This window comes from Prinia subflava, chromosome 2, assembly GCF_021018805.1.
Source record: "Prinia subflava isolate CZ2003 ecotype Zambia chromosome 2, Cam_Psub_1.2, whole genome shotgun sequence".
Lineage (NCBI taxonomy): Eukaryota > Metazoa > Chordata > Aves > Passeriformes > Cisticolidae > Prinia > Prinia subflava.
In genome coordinates, this window is record NC_086248.1 from 56,651,871 (window position 1) to 56,675,275 (window position 23,405).

Here is a 23,405-nt window from a genome sequence, read left to right on the forward strand (position 1 = left end):
TATTAGCAGAAGAGTTATAGTCAGGCAGACCTCCTGAATCACAACGTCATTTTGCCCTTACTAGTGCATGACACTTCAGAATTATTTCAAAGAAAAGAAAGAAGTTGTTAGAGTTTATCACAGAGGCATACATGACTGACAGCCCCTTCCTGTATCACTTCATGCATTTTTGGTTTGAGAACACTTTGAACCTTTTGGTTCTCAGTTAAGAATATGACATTGGTACATCTCTCTTGAGACTTATTTGCCCATTTCTTGCACCTTCCTCATTCTCCTGGCAGTTTGAAAGGTTCTTCAGATAGGAAGCAAGGAAAAGTTCCTTCCTTTCCTTGTGATCAAATTGTCATTCCTGTTTCACCTTCAGACTTGCTGTGTCTTTCGTATTTCATATCACATCAATGAGTCAGATTCTGGCTTTCTACTAAAAGCTGCCATTATGTCCACAAAAGAACATTTCTCCATGCACCTCAGTATCCCGTTCTATCTTGTCTTTCATTTCCAACTCTGAGCATGAGCTACCCCAAGCATATTTCCTTTACTAAATTCAACTGCTATCACAATGTCTTTATCTTCTGGCAGGTATGAGGCACTGCTCAGGGTGAATTTCACCCAACTTCAATGCTTTGCTTTGCATGAAACAACAGTTATAGAAGAAAAGTAAGCACTGCCTTGTCTTTACTACTGAGACCAAAGCAGAAATTTGCTATATTTGAGATTCAAGACAAGCCTTTTATGTTCAAGCTGCTGCTGTTGATACTTGGAGCTGTACCTGTTGCCCTGTTTCTGATCTGGAGAATGGCAAGCATAAGGGATTGTTGGATGCAGCCACATGGTCTGCATTTTCTCTCTGACACCTTTTCCTGTGTGATTCTAGCCCCCTCCAGAGAGCCAGACTAAGATGCTTCCATTTGATAACACAGAAAAATTCTTCCAATTTTAGTAGCTTTCATGTTTCTCTTGTACGAAATAAAGACCATACCTTGAATTTGATATGAGAGCAGTTAGTTTATTAAATAACCTGGCAACATACCCCAAGGGTACAAAGGCACCTATATGGGGAAATTTTTATGTAAACATTTCATTACAATAGTGAACAGCCAAAATTAGTCCTTTAATATGTACTTTGCATAATCATCAGATGATGTTCAGCCTTCTCTCCTATTTATTCTTTTTTCAAACACTCCTTGTCACCTATATGTATGCATTGCCATGCAACATTATGTTGTATAACCACCAGACAGATTACCCGATTTTGCAAGCTGAGCTTCACTGTAAGCTAACACATACCTGATAAACTAAGTTTTTAATTTAGCCGTGTCCGTTTCAGATCACCTTGGCTTTTAAATGTTGATGAATGCGAACTTACTTCACAAATGCTTTGATTTTTTTCATTATTTTCCAGTGCCAAAACATTCAGAATAGCAGCTTTCATATATCAAATGTATTATAGCATTGGGACAATCTAGCCTCATGTTATTATTTTAATAATTTTTCTGCTTTGAATTTTTGGCTGTGTTTTATTCTCTGCAGTATGAGATTCTAGTAGGTTCTTATGATGAGAGGTCAAACTAAAGAAAAGCAGCCCTGCTGTTTCTGTCAACTAAATTCAAACATTACTGTGAAGTTTTATAACAATATTACCTTTTGTGCTACTATATTCTGTAAGCAATTCGAGTGGAATCCCTCTTCTGTGTGGTTTATTATAACTCAGCCATAAAAATGTGCTTTGGGCCGAAAGTGGATTTATAAGATTTCTGCCCAGGAGCATACACTTTGTAAAATTTAATTTAAATCAGCTTAGCTATTTTTTTCCTTTAAAGTTTGAGGAATAAAAACAAAAATAGATTGGTATTTTTTTCTTAGCAGAAAAAATCCCTCACTTTTATTTCTATAACAAGAAGTCATTTTTCCTGCCCTTCATGAATATACATAATTCCATCATCTTTGGGGAAGACATGTGGAGGACCATGAAAGAAAAAGTAATTTTCCTTTTTTTAAATTAACTATAGAGGTTGTCTGAGCATCTGTATTTCCTGTGGACAAGGATTTTCTGTGGCCACAGGGTTCAATATAAAAAGTGATATTTTTATTGGAAAGAAAAAGAGACTACTGCACTTTACTTTTCGCAATGGTCAAAATGGAGTTTCATGAAATGGCTATAGGAAAAAAATCTCATTCAATGCAGTATGATTCAGCTTATATACCAACTATACTAGAGATTTGTGGACCCAACTATTTTTTCTACTCTGACAGGCGTATGCTGAATTTGAGGTCCGTTTATCTGTTTGTTTGCTTGCTTTCACAGTTCTGCTGGTGATATTTAAACTCCTGCTGGAAGTATTGCATATAAAGGTCTGCTGCCCTGGGTACATTTCTCTTCAGATTCTGGTTACATGAAGACCACCTTGATGACTTGCCAGAGGTCATGCAGGTATTGAGCAGATCAGATTGAGCAGAGCAGCTCATTACACAGGGCTGTGCCATTTCATCTGAGTCAGCAGGCAAACTGCTCAGCAACTAATGAGCTTGAAAATGTGATTCTGCTCATGGAAACTAGGAAAAAAACCAGTCTGATCCACACAGATGCTCTAATTCAGGGACCTTGTCTGTACACCTTCCCTTCCCTTCCCTTCCCTTCCCTTCCCTTCCCTTCCCTTCCCTTCCCTTCCCTTCCCTTCCCTTCCCTTCCCTTCCCTTCCCTTCCCTTCCCTTCCCTTCCCTTCCCTTCCCTTCCCTTCCCTTCCCTTCCCTTCCCTTCCCTTCCCTTCCCTTCCCTTCCCTTCCCTTCCCTTCCCTTCCCTTCCCTTCCCTTCCCTTCCCTTCCCTTCCCTTCCCTTCCCTTCCCTTCCCTTCCCTTCCCTTCCCTTCCCTTCCCTTCTATAAAAAAGGTAGTCCAAACATAGAAGTTGTCTACAGTGAAAAGATCACTTAAAGCAAATTAATGAGATCCTGTGTTGGGGAGATATTCTTACCTTCACCTTTTTTAGTGCTTTAGCCCTTGATCAGCAACTCCTGGGATAAGAAGATGAGTTATAATAAATCAGCTAATAGCAGTATAGAGAGAAAACAGGTTGCTTTTAAAACCAACTTGGGAGTGAGGATAATAAAGAAATTAAGTCAAAAGAACCTAATGAGTTTCATGAATACCAAGATAAGAATATCTAAAAAATCTATTTCAATATGTAAAAGTTATTTTAATATGTAATATATCGTTACACTCATCAACATGTGTGCAAGTATTTACAAATACTCAGACATGCACATACATATACATATATATGAATAGTTTTGATGCTAATTTAATCTTAAATTAATCTGAGATTTTAATACTCCCAGGTGCTCGAGCTGGTTAAGTATACCATGTAAATACCATGACACCTACCCCAGGACAGGAAGGAAGTAATCTGAAGGCACCTGGCTTCCCACAGTATGCTCCCTGGCTGTGTTTGATGCGGGAGGAACCACAACAATTCACTGGCAAGCTGGGAAGAGCAAGCCAAAGTGACTTGGACAGTGAGCAGTCAGTGAATGGAAGACAATGCTGCATGTCAGAGATCCTGCAGCTCTACCATGTCAGATCACATAGGTGGATCCAAACTTCCGTCTTCAATTCATATAGTGGATTTCATAGTAGAAGATAAGGCAAGTTCATTCACAGCTTGATTTATATCAGATGGATCAAAAGCTAACATGCCCTTCTGCCATGAGATCCAGGCTGCTTCCTAAAGGGATAGTCTTCCAGTTTATTCATATAGGTTAACCATTTCTCTGAGTTCTCATATCTCAGTAGTCCTCACATCCAACATTAGAATCCTGCCATGGACAGGTGTTTCTTGTTCCACTCATTTCTACTCATATATCTTGCTCTCCTATGGCTTATGTTCATCTGAGCTATGTTTCACCATTCTTCTTTTCCTCTAACATAGAAATAGAGACAGGTTCTTTTATCTTTGTAGCATTTTACAGACCATCACACCTCTTCTCAGACTCTTGTCAGCACTATCAAGTGATAGGAAAAGAGGCAATGGAAACACAATGAGATACAAGAAAATTCAAACTTTAGAAGAAAACCTTCTTATTCTGAGTCTGGAACAGGTCACCTAGAGATTGTGGAGGCTCCATTCCTGGAGATGTTCAAAATCCACCTGGACATCATCCCAAGCAAATCACCCTCACTGACTCTGCTTGAACAAGGGTTTTAGAACAGGTCTAGTCTAAAACCTAGATGAGTTCAGATCATCTCAGATTCTGAGATACAGTGATCTTGAGGAGCATCTCTCATTAATTACTGACTTGATGACTCTTCCGTTCAGAAACTATATCTAGCAGGTTATGATACCTAGTAGTTATATTTCAAAATTTGTTCCCACATCTTGGAAATCACCCTACAAACTTGTGTAAATCCTTCCTCTTCAGGATTCTCCTGCAAACCCTTTGTTGCAATCTATATAATCTATAAAAGGAATTTGTCAAGAGGTAGAGAGTTGTTGTGTCTTCTTGTTTATCCAACTGTTCTTCTATGCCTGCTCCTCCCTTTATAATTCAGAATGTAAAGGCCTGTGACAGAAACTATGCCTGGATTTTTAAAGCACTTACCACCACTGTTTGTTGTACGTAAGTAGGACTGCTGGACATTCATTAAAAACAAAAAGTAAGTAGGCAACCCCAGAATAATCACAATATGTTCCAGATTGGGTCAAAATTAAAATAAAGGCCTTAACTACTATTTTCAGCATTAAGGGACTCTTTTGCTTTTACATACACACAGAAACTGTAAAGCATCTGGAGTCCAAAGGATTTATTTGTTTTCTTTGTTTCATTTAAGTTTCCAGTTCCATGGAATTCAGTCTGAACTTTATTGGTTACTATGGTGACTAACTGTAATAAATGAAGTGACAAAGATAAAGTCTCAGACTTTATTTAGTGGGGAATAAGGAGCAGCTAGAAACAGAAACCTCTACTTTTCACACACAGGTCATTCAGTCAGCCACTTGCATAGCTGCTAATATACAGATGGGTTTGAATCCTTTGCCTCCTGTGTGAATAGTTCTGAAATTTATTTAATGGCGGTGTGCTGAGTGCAAGGAGGCAGGCGCTCTCAATGTAGACAAAGTTCTGAAGCTGTTCCCATCAAGTGGAGTGGCACTAGGTCCTAGACAGATACATTTCCTCCAAGTTACCCCATGCACTGCAGCCTGAGCCTAATGCCTGAGCAGAAGCTCTTTTCCCATTTGTTTCTAGCTTTCACTGGCAGCAGAGATGGTACTGTGTTGAACGTAACTAGAAATATACATCCTGCTCTCCTATTTCTTTGATTCAACAAGGACAGAAGGGACAACCTTAAGCAGGACTTCATTTGTGGGTGGCCACTTATCTAGCAGGATGTCTGGGAAAGGTCCTTTTGCTGTTTGTACTTAGTCAGCAACTGTGCAGAAAGCAATTAATACTTTGCCCCTCTTCTTTCACTTTTGATACCTGTATAAACAACAAAAAGAATGCTGCAAGCAGCAGAAAAAACCCAGACTGGCCTTTGTGATGAGAGTGGTCAACTCAAGTCCTGAGGCAGCAAAACCAGCAACGCTTGTCATTGTTTCATACTGATTCCATTGAAACAAGGTAGCAGCTGGAACATTTATCTCAAAAATAATACTGCAGCAGTTTTTAATGTACAAAATTAGTAACTTGATTAGAAAAATAAAATGTTCTCTTAGGATTTCAAGAGATGTGCAGAAGATATTGCTTGCTTTTGGCTTAATACTGGAGTGACCTAATACCTATGGTGTCATGTAATGAGAGGTTTTGTAATGTTTCATAGAAACAGCTGAAATGTAAATACACATATTCACTCTGTGTGTGGAAGTCTGACCTATATGTCACCAGAATTAACTTCCATGCCTATGTTTGTCCCTTTTCAATATTCCATACCCAAAGTCTACACTACATTGTATAGCACTACACTGCTCAAGGAACACAGCATTGACTCAATCCTGCTGCATGGACAGAAATAAAAGCCAAACCAACTAATTTCCTACTGCATTACACCCACATTCCTAAGAAACACCCCCCTGACCAAAAGATGGAAGTGCTTATTTCCTCCTGCCAACCCATTTTTGGAGGGGAGTGGAGAGTTGTTTTGGACAGATCAAAGTAGGAGAAGATGATGCCTTAGGGCTGGGTTTTTTCTGTTTTGTCTGATAGCACTGAGTGGTGCTAGGATCTTCACGGTGTGATGAGGGTAGGGCGGCCTTTTTCAAGGACATTGTCTCTAAGCTCCAGGCCCGAGTATAAACAACCTGGAAGAGAAGGGCAAGTCGAGAGGATGGTGTTTGGTGATTCGGGGTTATTGATTGGACGGTACATTGCTATATGCAAATGAATGGAAACTTGTAAAAGGGGTAAGATCTGGGGACAAGCCCTTTTTTCCTCTCCATCTTGGGAATATTCGGGTTGGGCCACCTCTGTGGGTCCGGAGACGCAAGGGCATGGGCTTGAATAAACACTCATTTTGTTCCTTTCACTCTATTTAGTCTCTGTTTCAGCCTCAAGGCATCAAAGAGTGGCATAGGCATAGGTATGGGCAGAGTAAGTTCTGAGATTTGCATATAGAGCATAAGTCATAGGAGTTTGAAATACAATGTGTGGTTTACAAAACATATAGTGCTCAGAGATGTGGTTTGAAAAATGAAACAGCTCAAGCTCCCTGTCATCTTGGTGACATAACCCAAGGCAGATTTACAGGCAATAAAAAGCTCACCTGAATATACCTTGTGGCAGTGCCTTCCTCTAAGAAATAAAATCATGTGGTACTGAATTTATCTGTATTTCATGAATGGCCTAGATTTTGTCATGGTAAGCCTTTGGCTCTGCTGGTTTACCATCCTGTTAAACAGGTAGCTGACATTTCAGCTGGGAACAAGTAGCACCATCTTTGCTTTTGAGGAATTCAGTGACCCCCTTAAGAAGAGAATGGCAGGAGGCTGTGTCACACTCCTCTCTTACTCTCTCCCAGAGTGCAGTCCAGCTAGTGGTCTCAAATCACACACTGCTTTAAAACAATGTTTAAAGTCTGTGTATATTTAGTAATGGATCAGAGTACTTGATTTTACCCTATGCCTAAAGGAGTTGAGAAGACACCTCTCCCATTTGGCCTGGGAGAAATCCCAAGGTTGTATTTGAATGGTTTGTATTTTTCTCTAAGGTCCCAAATAAATGTCCAACTTTCTAACATGCACACCTTGGGGGTAAGCAATTATTCATGATACAACAAGAAAAATACAAAAAGTATGTCACTATAAACTCTTAAATCAGCTGTTTTCACTTTCTAATCTTTAAACATTTTCTTAATTTGATCTGTCATAAATATTTCTCTTAGCTCTTTAAAAATCATTGGCTTGTGGATGTTTGGGGGAAGATGATTTATTGCAGTACTAGAACAAAATAAATGTACTTTTAAATGTGAGCTAAGTTTTACAAAAGAGAATGAGTGCTCCAATGCAAGATCTAAATGCTTGTGTCCCAGCACTGGTTGTACAACTCTGAAGGAAAAAGTTAGTGTTAAAAATATCATTGTTGAGATTTACTCACTGGAGACTTACTTTTCTTATCACTAAGATCATTATTTTTATTTATATCTAAAGAGGAAAAAAGTTATGCTGGGCACCTATCTTTTTTTCACAGATCTAGGGAAAGCTGGAGATGAACAATGTGAATAGCTATATAATCTCCCCTGATTTTTAAAAAAAATCAGCTGCCACTCCACATTTGCTCACAGTGGACCTAACATCTTCCTATGCTTTTCATTATGTTGATCTCTAAACTTTGTGCAACTTTGTACAAGGCCGGGATGAACAAGAGAAAAAGAGGATGTATAAATGCATTGAAATTATGCTTTGGCCTGATTAAACACATATCAGTGTCAACCAGCAAGCCTGTGGTAATAAGTTACCTAGCAGTAATGAACAGGTACCATGGGAAAAATGTATTTAAAAAAAAGTCCTGAATGTCATTTTCTGATGTACACATCAGGATTCCTTTTTAAAATGCCACCTTTTAATCATACCTATACTGATTATTATTTATGTCACCAGTGACCAGAGAATTGGGCAGCAAGATCTTGCTTTTCCCAGATCTTGTCCTGCTGGAGCTTTCTTATACCACAGTCTGGCTGAGGCACTGAGGCTTTGTTCATGTTCAGCTCACCCAGCTGCAGGCAGCCCCAGAGGTCACTGCATCCTCTCCAGAGCTACCAGAGCAGTGTCCTGTGTGGCAATCTCCACTCCTAGCTCCCTGCTGACCATCCTCCCTGCCAGACAGCTTGATGTCAGCAGCCCTGGGTCTGCCAGGTGTCCTCACCCACCTGAAGGTGAGCTTCCCAAACCCATTTCCCATCTGTAAAAGCCAAAGTTGAAGAGTGTTGGTAGGTTCCTAACCTGCCCTGTGTACCCAGGTCTTTGCTGTGGCCCATATTAATAGCAAAATGTTTAGCAGGCACTGCAGCTGCCCCTTCAGCATTCACTGCCCCACTTCCCACTGCCTGTAGCCAGCATTGCTTCCTCTCTCCCCTCCCTCCTAGCACTGGTTGCTTAACTAGGTTCATTAATAATGGAGGTTCCTAACTATGAATGATGGCACCCAGAACAGAAACCTACATTTAAAGGACCTGTGATTTCTGCTGTAAAAAACGCTTTTCCGTGAGGAAAAAGTGAAATTGAGGTTCTGACACCTTTATAATTACATAAAGTGCATACAAATATTTACCTTTAGGTCTCTAAAGTACATTGAGGTCAGTAAGAAACATCACTTTATGGTCGGAGTGATACAATTCCCTTTAAGTCAGTTCCTGGAACTAATGTCCCCACTCTCAAAGCCCAGTGGGCTGCACAGAAAAATAAACTCACACCATTTACCAGTATGCATGCATACAGTCCAGGTTGCTCTGCTCTTTTTTGGCAGCCTATTAAAACCCAGGAAAAGATTCCTCTTTACTTTTCCTAAAGAAATGCCTGTTCTGCTGTGACTGTCAGAGCTCCTCCGCCTCTGAAGGCTAGGAAAAGGGAATGCAATGTGGGTTGTATCTGACCTTTCATTGAAAAAAAAATAAAATAGCATCAAGTGGGAAAATTCTTTGTTTCCTCTGTGTTTTGGCAATATGCAAGAATTGGGCAAGCTGATCTGCAGCAGTATTTCCAGCTAGGAGTTCATTCACATTTGAGGCCATCAGATAAGCTTACATATTAACTTTGCTGATTTACGTTAACACTTAGCCATGGTGACAAGTACTCTTTGCACTCACTGCACACTGACACTTTGTCTTTCTGCTTGCAAGGAATTCAAGTAGACATTAGTGACGTTAATGAGAAAGAATAAGAGTGTGTATGCAAGCAAAGCTTGAGGTACTGGCAGGTACCAAGTCTGCAAAGTCAGCAAGCAGCAAATACTGATTAACACAACATGGTTTGTACTCTCATCAAAAGATTTGTTCTGGTTTTGCATTTATTGTTTAAAATACTGATAAGGTTGTTTGGTTTGGGTGGTTTTGGTTTGGTTTTTTTTCATGGAAGGAATTATAGTTTTTATTATATTTGTTACAAATATTGGAATTTTTTAAACTTGTCCTGTTCCAGCACTGAGATTATAAAATTTAAGCCCAGAAATCATTGTTAAATAGTAGAAGTCTCATAATTTGCGTATAAATGCTCCCTCTGGAGATCCACAGAAAATTTCTTCTCTGAAGCAGAGAAGATACAGTTGTCATTTCTGCTCAGAAGCACAGAAAATCAGTTTACTTTGTCTTTACATTGCACAGGATTTTGTTATTGAAAACAGAAACACTTACCTGTTTAGCCATATCAATCAAATCACCAGCTGCAATTCCTTTGCCTGTTTGCTTCTCCAAAACACCAGCATGTGCATAAGCTCTTCCCCAACCACAGCTGTGCACGACATGTCTCCTAAGTGAAAGCAGAATCAACTATTTCATATCTATGGCATGTGTTTCTACCAGGACAATTAGTGCCAAGCAGGCACAGTGCTATAAGCTCACACCCAAACTGAGACATACTTTGGCTGTAGCAGTGACCAACATCAAAAACAGAGCACAAATGTTCTGTTCCTCAAGAGGTCAGGACTGGGCTGTGGCAAAACAACAAATCCAAGATACAGAGTAGCTCTGAGTTTTCAGGCAACACAGGGTACAGGGAGGGGGACAATAATCTGCAGGAGATTCTAAGACTGGTGGTCCTGAAGGGCACGTGGAGCAAAAGGCAGAAACTTTGAGCCTTGCATTTTAAAAAAATAGTGGAAACCCCTGTTGTTGCACTGTCATACTGATGTACCTTTACTTAACTCTATAACTGTCTTCAGATGGAAGGTCAAAGTTTAGGTGAAGAGATGACACTTATGAGACTGTCTTGTCATGGGTCACTTACGAGGAAGCCACTGATTCATTTTCCTGAACCAGGGGATCAAATCCATGATTCCTAAAATGTCTCTGACTAACATTTTCTGCAGAGCCAGCCTTGGCTGTGTAGCAGGTAGTTTGTAGCTTACCCTAAGGAGCACACTGCTGCTAGAGCTAACATTTACATAGGTGCAGGTGGATACTGGTGACGTTAATAGAGACGGATAGGAGGGGAGTTGGAAGCCAAACCTAAGATAGCAGCAGAGATTAGACAGGCATACGAAGGTAGCAAAGAGAAAATATTGATTGCTGCTTAGTATAGGACTGTACTCCCAAGCAAGAGCACTCAGCTGACTCATGAGGCTGTACTTTTCCTCTCAGAATTTCAGCAATTTTACCCTGTTACTTTCTTCCTCTCTGGCAAGTAAGAATAATTGCCTTCTTCATAATATACATTTCCCAAGCTTCAATCTCTTGTTTTAGTTTCACTCGCTTTTGTTTCATTCCGGTTTTATGTATCAATGATTTTGCTGAAGTTCTCTGCACTCCCTGACAGTTGCTCAGTTTTAGAGAGAAATGTCTGTGCTACTGCCAGTAATCTCATCCAGACCTTCTTCACACAGTATAGGATGGGTCAACTGGACAACATGCAGCTCCTGCTGGGATAACATATACCCTGATGAATGTGTGCTAACAGCACATTGGTACACAAAAGCATATGCCCTAAATTTCCTGACAGCTGCTCTCCCCCAACAGCAATGCCCATATTTCCCAAGCCTATGGAGCCTTGTCCCTTTGGAGTCAATGAGAGAGAAGGGACAAAGACTTTGCGGGATTTCTGACCAACCAACAAAGTGCAGCTGGCAAGGGACTATGATTCAGGGAGTGAGTGATACAAGAAGAGAATCTGGTGACCAGTCAATAACAAATACTGACTGTCCAAAAAACTAGCAACATAGCAAAAAGGATGCTTTATGCTCAACCTCCTTGCCTCAGCAATGCTGACATTAAAGCAGAACTTTAGAACATCAGAGCAGAAAAAAGTAAGAAAGTTGTTTCTAATATATGGAATCAGAAGCATGATGACTTCTGCAGCTGATCTGAGAGTTTACAGCTTAGAACCCCTCTTTGGGGTCTGCTCTTCCAAATACCAGAATAAATGCAGAGGTCTTATTCTATTCTTCATATATAGTATATTGGGCTCATAGCTACAACTTGTGGCAAAAAAGGTTGCTGCTTGCCTTTTGACTCCCTGGAGTGATTTACTGCATATATTTTTAGCTCTTTTTTCAAGGACCCTCATCCTAGAAGAATATAGACTCAGATAATCTAATGTATAAGGATTTCATTCACATTACAAAGACATTTTTTTCCTTTCATTAAAAGACTATCACAGACAAGCTGAGAACATCTGCTATTATCAGTCCAGGTCATGCTGCCCTCAGACAGCCACAAAGGCAGGAGCAGAAGCAGGCTTGGACTTGTGGAGAAAAGCCCCAAGGCTGCAGCCCAGCAGTTAGTGCAAATCACTGAATGTGCATGCTGTGTGTGTCTGTGTGCTCCTGACACAACCACAGGGACTCTCAGGCTGTGACTACACTAGACCCTGCTAAGTACAACCTAACCCTTTCCTGGCAGAAGTAAATTGGAGTAACAAAGGTGTGCAAGGGCTAATATTTATATTTAAACAACAAAACTAAGTCAATGCTGCAGGCAACATCATAAAGCCTTCAGGAAAGCTAAAATTAAGGCAGGGCTCCACCAGGGCCAGAGAACAGCACCAGTTTCCCACAGCCACAACAGTCTGGATCAGTCTTAAACTAACTTCAAATTTCCTGGCCTCTCCTTAAGCGTCTCATTTATTAAAATATCAGATAAGGACTGTTAAGGTTAATTTCCTCATATTTTTCAAAGAAAATTTAAAAATATTTCATGTAAGTTTGCATCCAGAAAAGAATTGCATTTGCCCATCATCTGAGCTGGAAAGTGAAGGAAGATGAAGTATGGCAAAGGAAAAAGAGGCTGAAATTCTCAGTAAGAGGATGAAAAAATAATAATGAGCAAACAGTATTTGGGCCAGGCATGTTTAATATCTTAATCAATGATATGGACAAGGAGATCAAGGGTACCCTCAGTAAGTTAGAAGACAACACTAAGTTTTTCAGGAGTGCTGATCTGCTGGAGGACAGGAAGGCTGTGCAGAAGGACCCGGGCAGCCTGGATCCATGGGCCAAGGCCAAGTGCCAGGTCCTGCACTTGGATCACAACAATCCAGTGCAACACTACAGGCTGTGGGAAGAGTGGCTGGAAATCTGCCCCTTGACCTGGAACCGCTGGTCAACAGCAGCTGAACATGAGCCAGCTGTCCCCAGGAGGCCAATGGCATCTTGGCCTGGATCAGCAATAGTGTGGCCAGCAGGACCAGGGCAGGGATTGTCCCCCTGTGCTCAGCACTACCCTAGTGAGGCCACACCTCAAATCCTGCATCCAGCTGGGCCCCTCACAACAAGAAAGACATTAGGATGCTGGAGTCCAGAGAAGGGTAACAGAGCTGGTGAAGGGTCAAGAGAATACATCATATGAGGAGCAGCTGAGGGAGCTGGGGATGTTTAGTCTGGAAAAAGGGGAGGCTCAGAGGAATCTGAATAATCTCTACAACTGCCTGAAAGGAGACAGTAGCCAGGTTGGGTGAGCCTCTTCTGCCAGGCAACCAGTGACAAGGGGAGGAAATTATATTAAGCTCTTCCAGGGGAGTTTCAGACTGGATATCAAGAAGAACTTTTTCACTGAAAGGGTGATTAAGCACCGAACAAGCTGTCCAGAGAGGTCCTGGAGGTGTCCAGGAAATGAGTGGGCGTGGCACTATGCTTCGGTTAGCATGGTGGTGTATGGTCAAAGGCTGGACCCAGTGACCTTGTAGGTCTTTTCCAACTTTAACAATTCTATCATTCTATGCAAACAAACAAAAACCAAAGGTGAATGGTTGGAAGAAGGAGAAAACCTAGAGAAAGAATGCCCTGTGCTGCAACTAAGGACAGAGTACCTTGCTTTCCTACATTGTAAAGCCAAGTCAACGTGAACTCCAGCGCCATGAAGTCAGCATCTATGTCCTCACACCAAAGTATGGAAAACATGAGGCTAAGAGCAAGCAGCAGGCATGCATGACTGGATGGAGAAGAAGGATCTGGACTGAAGAGCAATTCATAAGAAAAACAAAAATCCCTTTTGAACTCTTTTCTCTCTCCCTTGAAATCAAGGGCCCTTATCCTACAGTCAGCTGCAGCAATTGGGTACCTGTACAGCCAGCCATGTACAAAACTTTCCAGTATAGGGGGACTAAAGTATATTAACAAAATATTTGAAAGAAAAAATATTTCAAAGTAAATTATTTTTGTTTTTACAATTCCCCACCTATGCCCACATTACCATTAGCAGTCAGGACAAAGCCTTTTTTATTCCTTGCCATTTGTAACTGCGTAGTAAAAATATCTCAGAGAGTTGAGCAATACTATCTCATAGATTGTTCACACCTAGAATAGGACCTCAGTATTGTGTCTTAAAGAGAGGGATAAAAGGTTTTATGCTCTGTTTTAATACCTGACACTGTGCAGACACTCCCATATCTGAAGAAGTTAATCATATAGCTGCAAAATCTTCTCAGTTATGTCAGGAATTTATTCTTCCCTCTCCCACTGCCTCCCCTCCACCAGCAGAAATAAAAAATTAAGCTACAATATACTGAGCAAGAGACGGAAAACATCTTTTTCCCTACAGAGGTACAGAGAACCCTGACAGGAGATCCTCTGAACATTAGGGCAGGAAAACTAACCCTAGGAGATGCTTTGAAAAAGACAATGTGAAGCTTATAGGCCCTGGTTTCCAATACTGAAAGAAGCAAACAGAGTAAAACTTCAGTACAAAAATAAATACTTGGATCTCCATTGTACCTCTGAATGCTACATTAAGCATCAGTTCTTCTCTGTTGAGCAACAGCAATTTTTTTTAGATTTCTCAAAGGATTTGGATGCTCTGTTGTGGCCAGACTGTGATCTGGCTTCACTTCCCACAAATCAGTATCAAATGCAGAGAAGCAACCTGGTACACAGGCATTTTGCAGACAAAAATAGTGCAGAGTCTAATCAGGAATCTCACGGCAGGAAACAGGCCTTCCTACAACAGGAAGTGTAGGAAAGACTACTGGAGACAGCCGTCCAAAAGCAGCTGCCTTGCCAAAAAAGACAAAATGGCTGTATACTGGCAACTCTTGCAGCAGGAAATCACTGAATTAAGTACTCAATCTACTGAGCAATTTAGTGTGTCATCTGCTTCCTGGCAACAGATATTTGGAATCACTTTTACATTGCATTTCAGCTGTATCTCATAATTGGTTCGAGTACAGTGTCCTCTCCAGTAAGCAAAGAGGTCAAGGTCAAAGGCTTCTCTGACTCCTACCCAAAATAAATATTTTTAACTCTTTTCCTTTCTTCATTTTCATCATTTTATCATTTCTAATTTAGGGGCCACACATTCCTGTTTCTAGTCTGATTTGGGGCCAGGGCAGACTGAGTCACTGATACGAGTCTGCCAAAGTTAACTGCGGTCTCCATGGGACAGTACAACAGTCTGATAGGAGATGGATATCAGGTCACAGTGAAACAGGGAAAAGAGGACCAGTGGATTCTCCTTGTCATTTTTTTGATGGAGTATCAGGAAACTTTTCAGGGAGTATATTCTATGTAAAAAGATAGAGAGGGAGAGTGAGACAGAAAGGAAGACAGAGAAGGAGTGAGATGGAAGAAGAAATGAGAGGAAGGAAAAGAAAAAGAAAAAGAAAAAGAAAAAGAAAAAGAAAAAGAAAAAGAAAAAGAAAAAGAAAAAGAAAAAGAAAAAGAAAAAGAAAAAGAAAAAGAAAAAGAAAAAGAAAAAGAAAAAGAAAAAGAAAAAGAAAAAGAAAAAGAAAAAAGAAAAAGAAAAAGAAAAAGAAAAAAGAGAAAAAAGAAAAAGATAAAAGAAAAGAAAAAAAAGAAGAAAAGAAAAGAAAAGAAAAGAAAAGAAAAGAAAAGAAAAGAAAAGAAAAGAAAAGAAAAGAAAAGAAAAGAAAAGAAAAGAAAAGAAAAGAAAAGAAAAGAAAAGAAAAGAAAAGAAAAGAAAAGAAAAGAAAAGAAAAGAAAAGAAAAGAAAAGAAGAGAAGAGAAGAGAAGAGAAGAGAAGAGAAGAGAAGAGAAGAGAAGAGAAGAGAAGAGAAGAGAAGAGAAGAGAAGAGAAGAGAAGAGAAGAGAAGAGAAGAGAAGAGAAGAGAAGAGAAGAGAAGAGAAGAGAAGAGAAGAGAAGAAAGAAAAGAAAAGAAAAGAAAAGAAAAGAAAAGAAAAGAAAAGAAAAGAAAAGAAAAGAAAAGAAAAGAAAAGAAAAGAAAAGAAAAGAAAAGAAAAGAAAAGAAAAGAAAAGAAAAGAAAAGAAAAGAAAAGAAAAGAAAAGAAAAGAAAAGGAGATACATTTTTTAACTTTGTACCCATGTATTGATGCAGACAGTTGAAAAATTTAGTCATTTATTCGATCCTTACCTAAAATACGCTTGCATATCTCACTGAAGACACAAAATGCAGTTTCTGTCCCTTCATTGGTTCCTTAATATAGAAGGTGGAAAGGACCTCTGGAGGTCATCTGGTCCAAACCCTCTGCTCAAGCAGGGTCTTCTAGAGTCAGTTACACCATGTCCAAATGGCTTTTGAATGTCTTCAAGGATGGAGACTTCACAATCTCTCTTGCCAATACATGCCAGTGCTCAGTCATTTTCAGAGTAGAAAAATGTTTCCTGATGATCAGATGATATCTCCAGTATTTCAGTTTCTGCCCATTTCTTCTTGTTCTGTCACTGGTCACCACCGAAAAGAGCCTGGCTCCATCCTCTTTACATCCTCTTTTGGGATTAATATATATTGAGCTATATTATATTAAGGACCCATTGCGCTTGCTCTTCTGTAGGATGAACGGTGCCAGGTGTCCTGGCCTTTCCTCACAGGAGAGATGCTCTCATTACTCAATTATCTTCGTAGCCCTACACTGGACTGTCTTAGGTGTGCCAATGTCTTTTCTGCACTGAGGACCCCAGGATTGGATCCAGCACTCCAAGTAGGGACCTGCCAGTGGTGAGTAGAGTGGCAGGATCACCTCCCTCGCCGTGCTGGCAACATGTTTCCTAATGCAGAACAGGATACCACTGGCCTTCTGTGCAGCAAGACACATCTAACACAATCACTGTGGTTTTGTCTTTGGCTTTTGAAAATAGACTATGGATAAAAACTACTGCACATGAGAGAAAGAAGCCAGACAACAGATAATCGCAATAACAGAGTACAATTTTCTGCTGCTGCAGAGCAAAACGTGCATGCCATATTAAAAAAGAAACCATGTCATTGTGGCCAAAAGAGTGAGAATGTTGCAGCCAATTAGTTGTGAATTGTTTGGCACAGTTATATAAAGTAACTGAGTTTGCATAAAGTGACTGATGTCAGATTTGCTGCAGTCAGTGATGTCCATGTACTACTTTGGTCACTACAGAAAATCTCCCAGTTCAGGAGACTTGGAAGTCGTGAAGTGCCACGTGTTAGACATTTTTAGATATCTTTCATATTTGTTGAGTCAGAAGGCACAAAGTCTCTGGCAAAATGAGACTAACAGCAATAATAATCACCTCAATTCAGCTTCAACAGTTCTGAGAAAAAACCATCTGGTTTCTTATTCTAGCCTAATAGTTTCAACATACATTATAAGAGTGGGTTTTTATGTCTGAGGAAACTGGCTAATGACATTATATTTACAGCAAGCAATGGAAAATATGTTTTTGAGGAAAGCTTACTCTTACAGAAAGACATGTACCAAGTTTATAATATACATGAGTCAGGAGGATCATGAACACTTCACACACTTTTCTAGAAAGAAATGGCAAGCAAATTTTGAACTATAACTTTGTTAGTGCAGAGACTAAAATTTTAACCAAAACTTCAAAGAACAGTCTGACAGTTCCTAAATTATGTATTTGCTTCTTTCATTTTGTTTTCTTGGGTTTTTTCTGTCACATCTTTGGTTTATTATTTGTCATGTTTTTAAATGCTTCCTGTGAGAGAAACAACCTCCTATGGCTATGAACATTAAACACTTGGCCAAGTTTCAGTGACAGAATAAGAAACTGCGCTTAGGTAAATGCTTTTGCACTCACGAGTTTTTTGACAATTAAACATTACCAGGCAATTCTGCAAAAAGAGCTGATGTGTGACAGGACTTGATGAATTTCTGGGTGTGCAGGTTGCTGTTCTATTTTACTCCATACAGTTGGGCTCTGCTAGGTAAAAATGGGAGAGGATCAGGATGAAAGCTGAAGGATTTAAGGATGGAGTAAACACTTCTGAAATCTAGGCCTTGTATCAGAATAAAAGTTATTCATTTGTTGCAGTTTCCATTGTTTCTGTTCTCTCATATTCTGCTTTGCTTCAGGAATAGGAGGATGTACAGTTTAGTGAGACAGATTTCCTGTTTTAAAGTGAAGGGATGAAGCATGTGACTTTTCTTTCACCCTGCACTGAAAATACAAAAAAGCCTGTCTGTTGTCTTGTCTCCTTGAGACCCCGTCTCTGGGCTTGGAGACATTTGAGTCCCCAGTGCTTCTTCCAGCTACTTGCTACATGTCTAGAAGTTAAATTCTCCAAATATATATAAATCAAAGCAAGGCCAAGACTACCTGTGTCCAAACAATCCTCTGGCTGCCTGAGTTGTGGTAATAGGGCAAAAACCAAACAGGTAAGTGTTTTCAAAGCAAACCCACAAGGATCTTGTCCTTGTCCTAAACTCCCTGCCAATAGCTGAGGTCCCAGATCCATCTGAGAAGCACTTAAGTTAAGGGGTTTTGCTCAGCCTGAGTATACCTAAGACAGCATGTGTTCAGTGAACTCTGAACAGACAGAAGGGCAGCTCTGCCTGAAGAAACTCTGCTCTGCATAGACCAGTTGAATAATTATTAGACCAGAAAGAGAGAGAAAACAAACTTAAAACCTAGGAGCTGGGACAGGCTCTGACACTGCAAGAAAAGTAAAATGCAAGTTCAAAGTAGAAGAAAGAAACAGAGGCCAGTCCCTACTGCCCCATATGCAGCCAGGCTTGCTCTGACCAGTGATATAAATGTACCAATGCTGTCACCTCTACCTGGCTCCTCTACTAATCATTTAAGTGAGGCCCTGACACCAGAAAACATTCAGTCAGAATTGAAATCTCCTCTATGATCCAGAATAAAATTTTTTTATCTTTCCCTAGGCAGGGAGCCATGGCCACCTCTGCACCAGGAATCTCACCTGGCTGCGGTGCCCTCACCTGCTGCCGAACACATTCTCTTGAACATCTTCTCTCAACAGCTGATTATAAAAACAGGCCATGCTGCAAGTACCATAAAAGTTCACTATGCAACCTGATGCCTATTTCCTGCAAGATGCCCTGTTGACACTAAATCAGTTTTGGCCTCTCCTGGCATGAGGGAGATTGCCAATGGAGCAAAGGAGTGAAGGAAAACAAGGGAAACTATAGGGAGAAGATGAAACAAAGAAAAAGGGAAGCTTGGACCGAAAAGGGAGAGTGAAAGGCCTTTGGAAGAGGGTAATGTAGATGAGGTGTGTAAAGTCTGGTGTTCCACTGTGTTGCTCTAGATCTGTCAAGACACAGGTAGGAGATGAAAGGATATAAAAATATGACAAGTGTTCCTGGAAGGACTGACCTCTGTGGTACCACAAGTCTCTAATGCTTCATCAGTGTTAATGACTGTGCCGAGCTCGCAGGGCACGCAGAGCACAGTGCAAGGTTCTACTCCATTCAAATCATTATCAGTTCCCTTTCTAGCCCTTTCCTTCCTGCTAGGCACAGAATTATACCAAAATCCCAGTATCTAATGTCCCTGAACCACAACAAAGTTTTGATGATCAACCTCTTACTTCTATGTGCTATGATCCTTGAATTATACATGCATGGAGGAGTCCAGATGTTGACACAAATAAAGATTTCACAATTTGGAATCACTTGAAATTCAAAAGAAAGTTGCAAATTACAAAAACAGCTTGACTCTCCCTGCGTATTGTGGGACAGACATCCATTAGCACAATTTCACATTTGAACTAGGTGGGTGGGTAAAATGATTGAGCTCAAGTGCAAGGGTGGATGATGAGAGGTGAATAGGGAGCTGAGGGTGGAATGTTAGCAGCACCACCCTTGATTTCCTTTTAACCTATTATAGCCAGGCGCGTATCCACCAAGCAGTGCAGCACGTAACCACCAACTCCTCCATGTGAGAAAAACAGAAGAGAAAATTTAAAATAATTTTCAGAGCACTCTCTTTGCTCTTTCTCTTTTCTCATATTATTTAACTTTCTTAGACAGCTTAAGGCAACAAACAAAATGACAAATAGGGATTTTAAATAAGTTCTAAGTATGATGCAAATGCCACAGCTTACATTTGCCTTGCAATGGCATTGTTCCTTTCAGTAGCAGAGCAACAGAAATTATTTTAATGGCAGTGGTCAGCCTAGTCCTCCAAACATGGTCTTATTCAAGTAGGCAACTTAGAAACATGGCAGAGCCATTCAGAGATGCTCAGCACCAAGTGAGCTCCTTAGAAAAGAACTTGGCCAGTGAGTTGGATCAAGAAATCCCAAAAGTCTGCACCACCCTGAAAAGTTCCAGCCCTTCACAGTCACCTGCCAGTTTGTGTCTTTGATAAACTTTGGTTAGTAGGGAATGCTGCTGCTTGTGGCAGTGGTCTTCCACTTCCCAGCCTAAGGCTTGATCCCTAGAATGTCGTAAGGAATATAGCATTTGAGCACAAACAAGCAGCAGACTTACACAACAGTGACTGCATTGCAAAGCACAGAACTGCAAATAGGACAGGGCAAAAAATTCCCCTTCAGTCAGACAAAAGACAGTGGTAAAGAAAGAACATTAACTTAACATTAATTTTTGGGGTTATAAACACCTCCTGTAGAGATCTAACAACAAAAGCCTTTCTTCTTCCTAGCTTGACCCTGAAACCATGAGAGAAAGAATTGGCAGGCTGAGGACTTTTGTAGGATGGACAAGCACATTGCTTCAAAGGTTCTGACATTTTCTCTCTGAACCTTAGTAAAGAAATTCGCTCGTGGAAGTTGCACAGTGCAGAAAGCACATCATGCCCTGCTGTGAAAGAAATGAGTCTGACAGTCAAGTTGGAAATTACAGTGCCACCCTGAATGAAACTGGAGTTGTTATGCAATACCTATTAGGGTAGGTGGCTTGAGAGCACAAAAAAGTTTACCTTCCTTCAACTTTTAGAGACAAACTTCACTTGTTCTTTGTGTATTTATGTCTGCACACTATACCAGAAACTATTAAACACAGTTCTTTTGTGTTGTGTGTATAAAAAATAATGCTTGTCATTTTTTTTTAGAAAGGCCAGAAAGGTCATTGTGAAAGTAGTTTGAGTGTTACAAATGAAAACGGCAAGTTAAAATCTACATGCATAATAGCCCAGAGCAGGACCTCTAGACTAAATCCTTAAAGGTCACAGAACTGTTATCTAGTAAAAAAATGCCAGCAGGCATCTTGTTCAAGTAACAGTTTGTTTTAAAAATGCAATTCTTTTTTCTAGCACAAATAATTCCACTAAGAAAAAAATGACCACTTCCACAAATGTTTTAAGTATACCTACTTTGTCAGCATTATATCACCACTTCAAGCTCAGCAGAAAAACATTTTGTAATGAAATTATATCTATTATTGCTCAAAACCTTCTTAACCACCACTATTGGCACAAAAACTCACTGAAGTGAATCTTCTGGTACAGCAAAAGCTGCAGGTGAAGCTCCCTAACTCCGTAAGCAGTAGGTAGAAAGACAATACTCATCTCCATCTTGAAGTGGTTGTGTACAGATTGTTTCCCATCCACATTTCCTCTGGCAGGATAATGTATGGCCATGACACTCTCACTTGCCTTTTGATTAATATCCCCAAACCCTGAGAACACAGTTAAAAGCTCAACAAAATATTGCTATGTCGTCCTTACCCTTTGGCTTCCAAAGTATTATTACTGATCTAATAAAACAGTATTTCATACCCAAACACAAAACTATTGCTGACTGGGTCTCTTAGACAATTGACTGAAAAGTCTGGCAGCTTCCCAGCTATTTTTAGCTGCTTAATTTCTACAAAAGAACACAGTGTTATTATTTGATTTATGTGAATTTTCTCCTCCCTGTTTAAAAAGCCCAGTTAAGCCTGATCAGTAATACTGAATATGTGAGGAGGGAAAAAAAATACATCACTTAAATAAAAAATAAGGAGTTTACATAGTACATTCAGCATGGAGCCTTTATGTCACAACTAAATCTCTTAAGTCCCATTATGCTTTGTAGCTATTTATAGCCATGTATGTCCATCATTTGCATCCTATAGTTTGGGGTTTCTTTTCCAGATATAAACAGAGCTTCCTCCCTCCCTTTGTTTATGTGTCTGCCTGTCAGCATAGCGCCAGCGACTGTCTCTGCACTTTGCTGCTGCTGCTCCCTCATCCTGTTTATAGGTCAGCCACGGCTTCCACTGCCTCCCTGCTGCTGAGCAGAACTTCCCATTGCACTTCAGGATGTTTTAGTCACTCTAACCTGTGCCGCCTGTCTGGAGCCAAATGTCTCCTCTTTGAGCTTCTGATGCAGGCACCATTTACCTCAACCAAACTCAGCTTTTGTTTCCTGGGAGGCCCAAATATTTTCAGCTGCTCCTTACATGGAAATGCCGCTGAGTCCTATTTGTTGTCCTGTCCCTTGCAAAGACCATGGACAGACACACACAGCTGAAGGGTGAAAAATTTCTTGTACCCTTCCAGTTCCAAGCACATGAAGCCTCACAGTGGACAGCATCCTTGCCAATCACTAAACACAGAGAAAATAAAGGTACCTCTTTAGCTTAGGGTAACCTCTTAGGATACCAGTTTTTATTCTTCTGATCTAGCAATGTCCAAGGTCCATAGTACAACAATTCTTTAGGTATTTACTCCAGTGGGAGACACAGCAAGAAAAACAAGCTAGAGACATCATATGATGAACTTGCACAAGACACTAGAGGAAGAAGAAAATTGTTGAGCACAGAGCCAGTTGCTCAAATGGAGCCAGAAAAAAATGTGTCTATATCCCCACAACACCGGGAGAGGATTTTCTCTCCGAGAAAGCTAGAAGATAAATAAATCCAGGACCTCAGATGAATATTAGGACTTTGTGCTTTATGAAGTCCATAGGAATAGGAATGCAGCACTTGTACAAGTCACCTTTTCCAGTTACAGATACATAGTAGCAGAGAATTATTAGTAAATTCAGAATATTTTCTGAATTTAGAAGGTTGTTGAAAGACAATAATGTCTGCCTCCAGAGCCCACAGCCTCCTCCGTATTACTGCATTATAATTCAGGGTCCCTCTGCATCTGTCAGGCAGGAGTATGCAGACATCTCCTTTGACAGCAAGTTCAACACAATCAATCTTACAACACACCCTGCTAACTACTGTTGTGGGGGCTGTGATGTGATTCACAATCGTTCATGTGCTACCTTGCTGCATTTTGCTATTTATAAAGACACCCAAAGAAAATGCACTCTTTAAACTCCTCTTTAGGCTGGAAGATGGGGTGCAACAAAACAAAGCAACAATGAATGAGGGTGACCTGAAACTACTAGTGACTGCCAGAAACTACTGCACACTTTACTATCTCTGCAGAATTCCCCCAAAACCTAAATGGCAATTACACGCCTAATTTTCACAAGTTTAACATTGGTAGTGAGGTTCTTAGCTATCGTTTGTGCCTTTTAAGAATTTTCTTCCCAGTCTTTACAATAACATAAAAAAAAATTATGCAGAAGAAAAATCAACATCTCAAATTAAAAGTATATTTTATGGACAATTGAGCAAAATTAATGTATCATCAAAGCATTGTTGGAATGTAGGTTAAGTTAAG

General features: G+C 40.2%; 1 long non-coding RNA gene across 2 annotated transcripts; it reads right to left on the minus strand.

Annotated features, from left to right (window-relative positions):
* Positions 1 to 1,005: 1,005 nt before the first annotated feature.
* LOC134547742 (uncharacterized) lies at positions 1,006 to 10,035 on the minus strand. 2 transcript variants are annotated; one of them, XR_010079589.1, is made up of 4 exons: positions 9,836 to 10,035; positions 3,383 to 3,482; positions 2,973 to 3,012; positions 1,006 to 2,553 (listed from the first exon to the last, which is right to left on the minus strand). It is a non-coding gene; the product is annotated as an uncharacterized LOC134547742 (long non-coding RNA). The 2 variants fall into 2 exon arrangements; XR_010079588.1 differs by lacking the exon at positions 3,383 to 3,482.
* Positions 10,036 to 23,405: the final 13,370 nt, after the last annotated feature.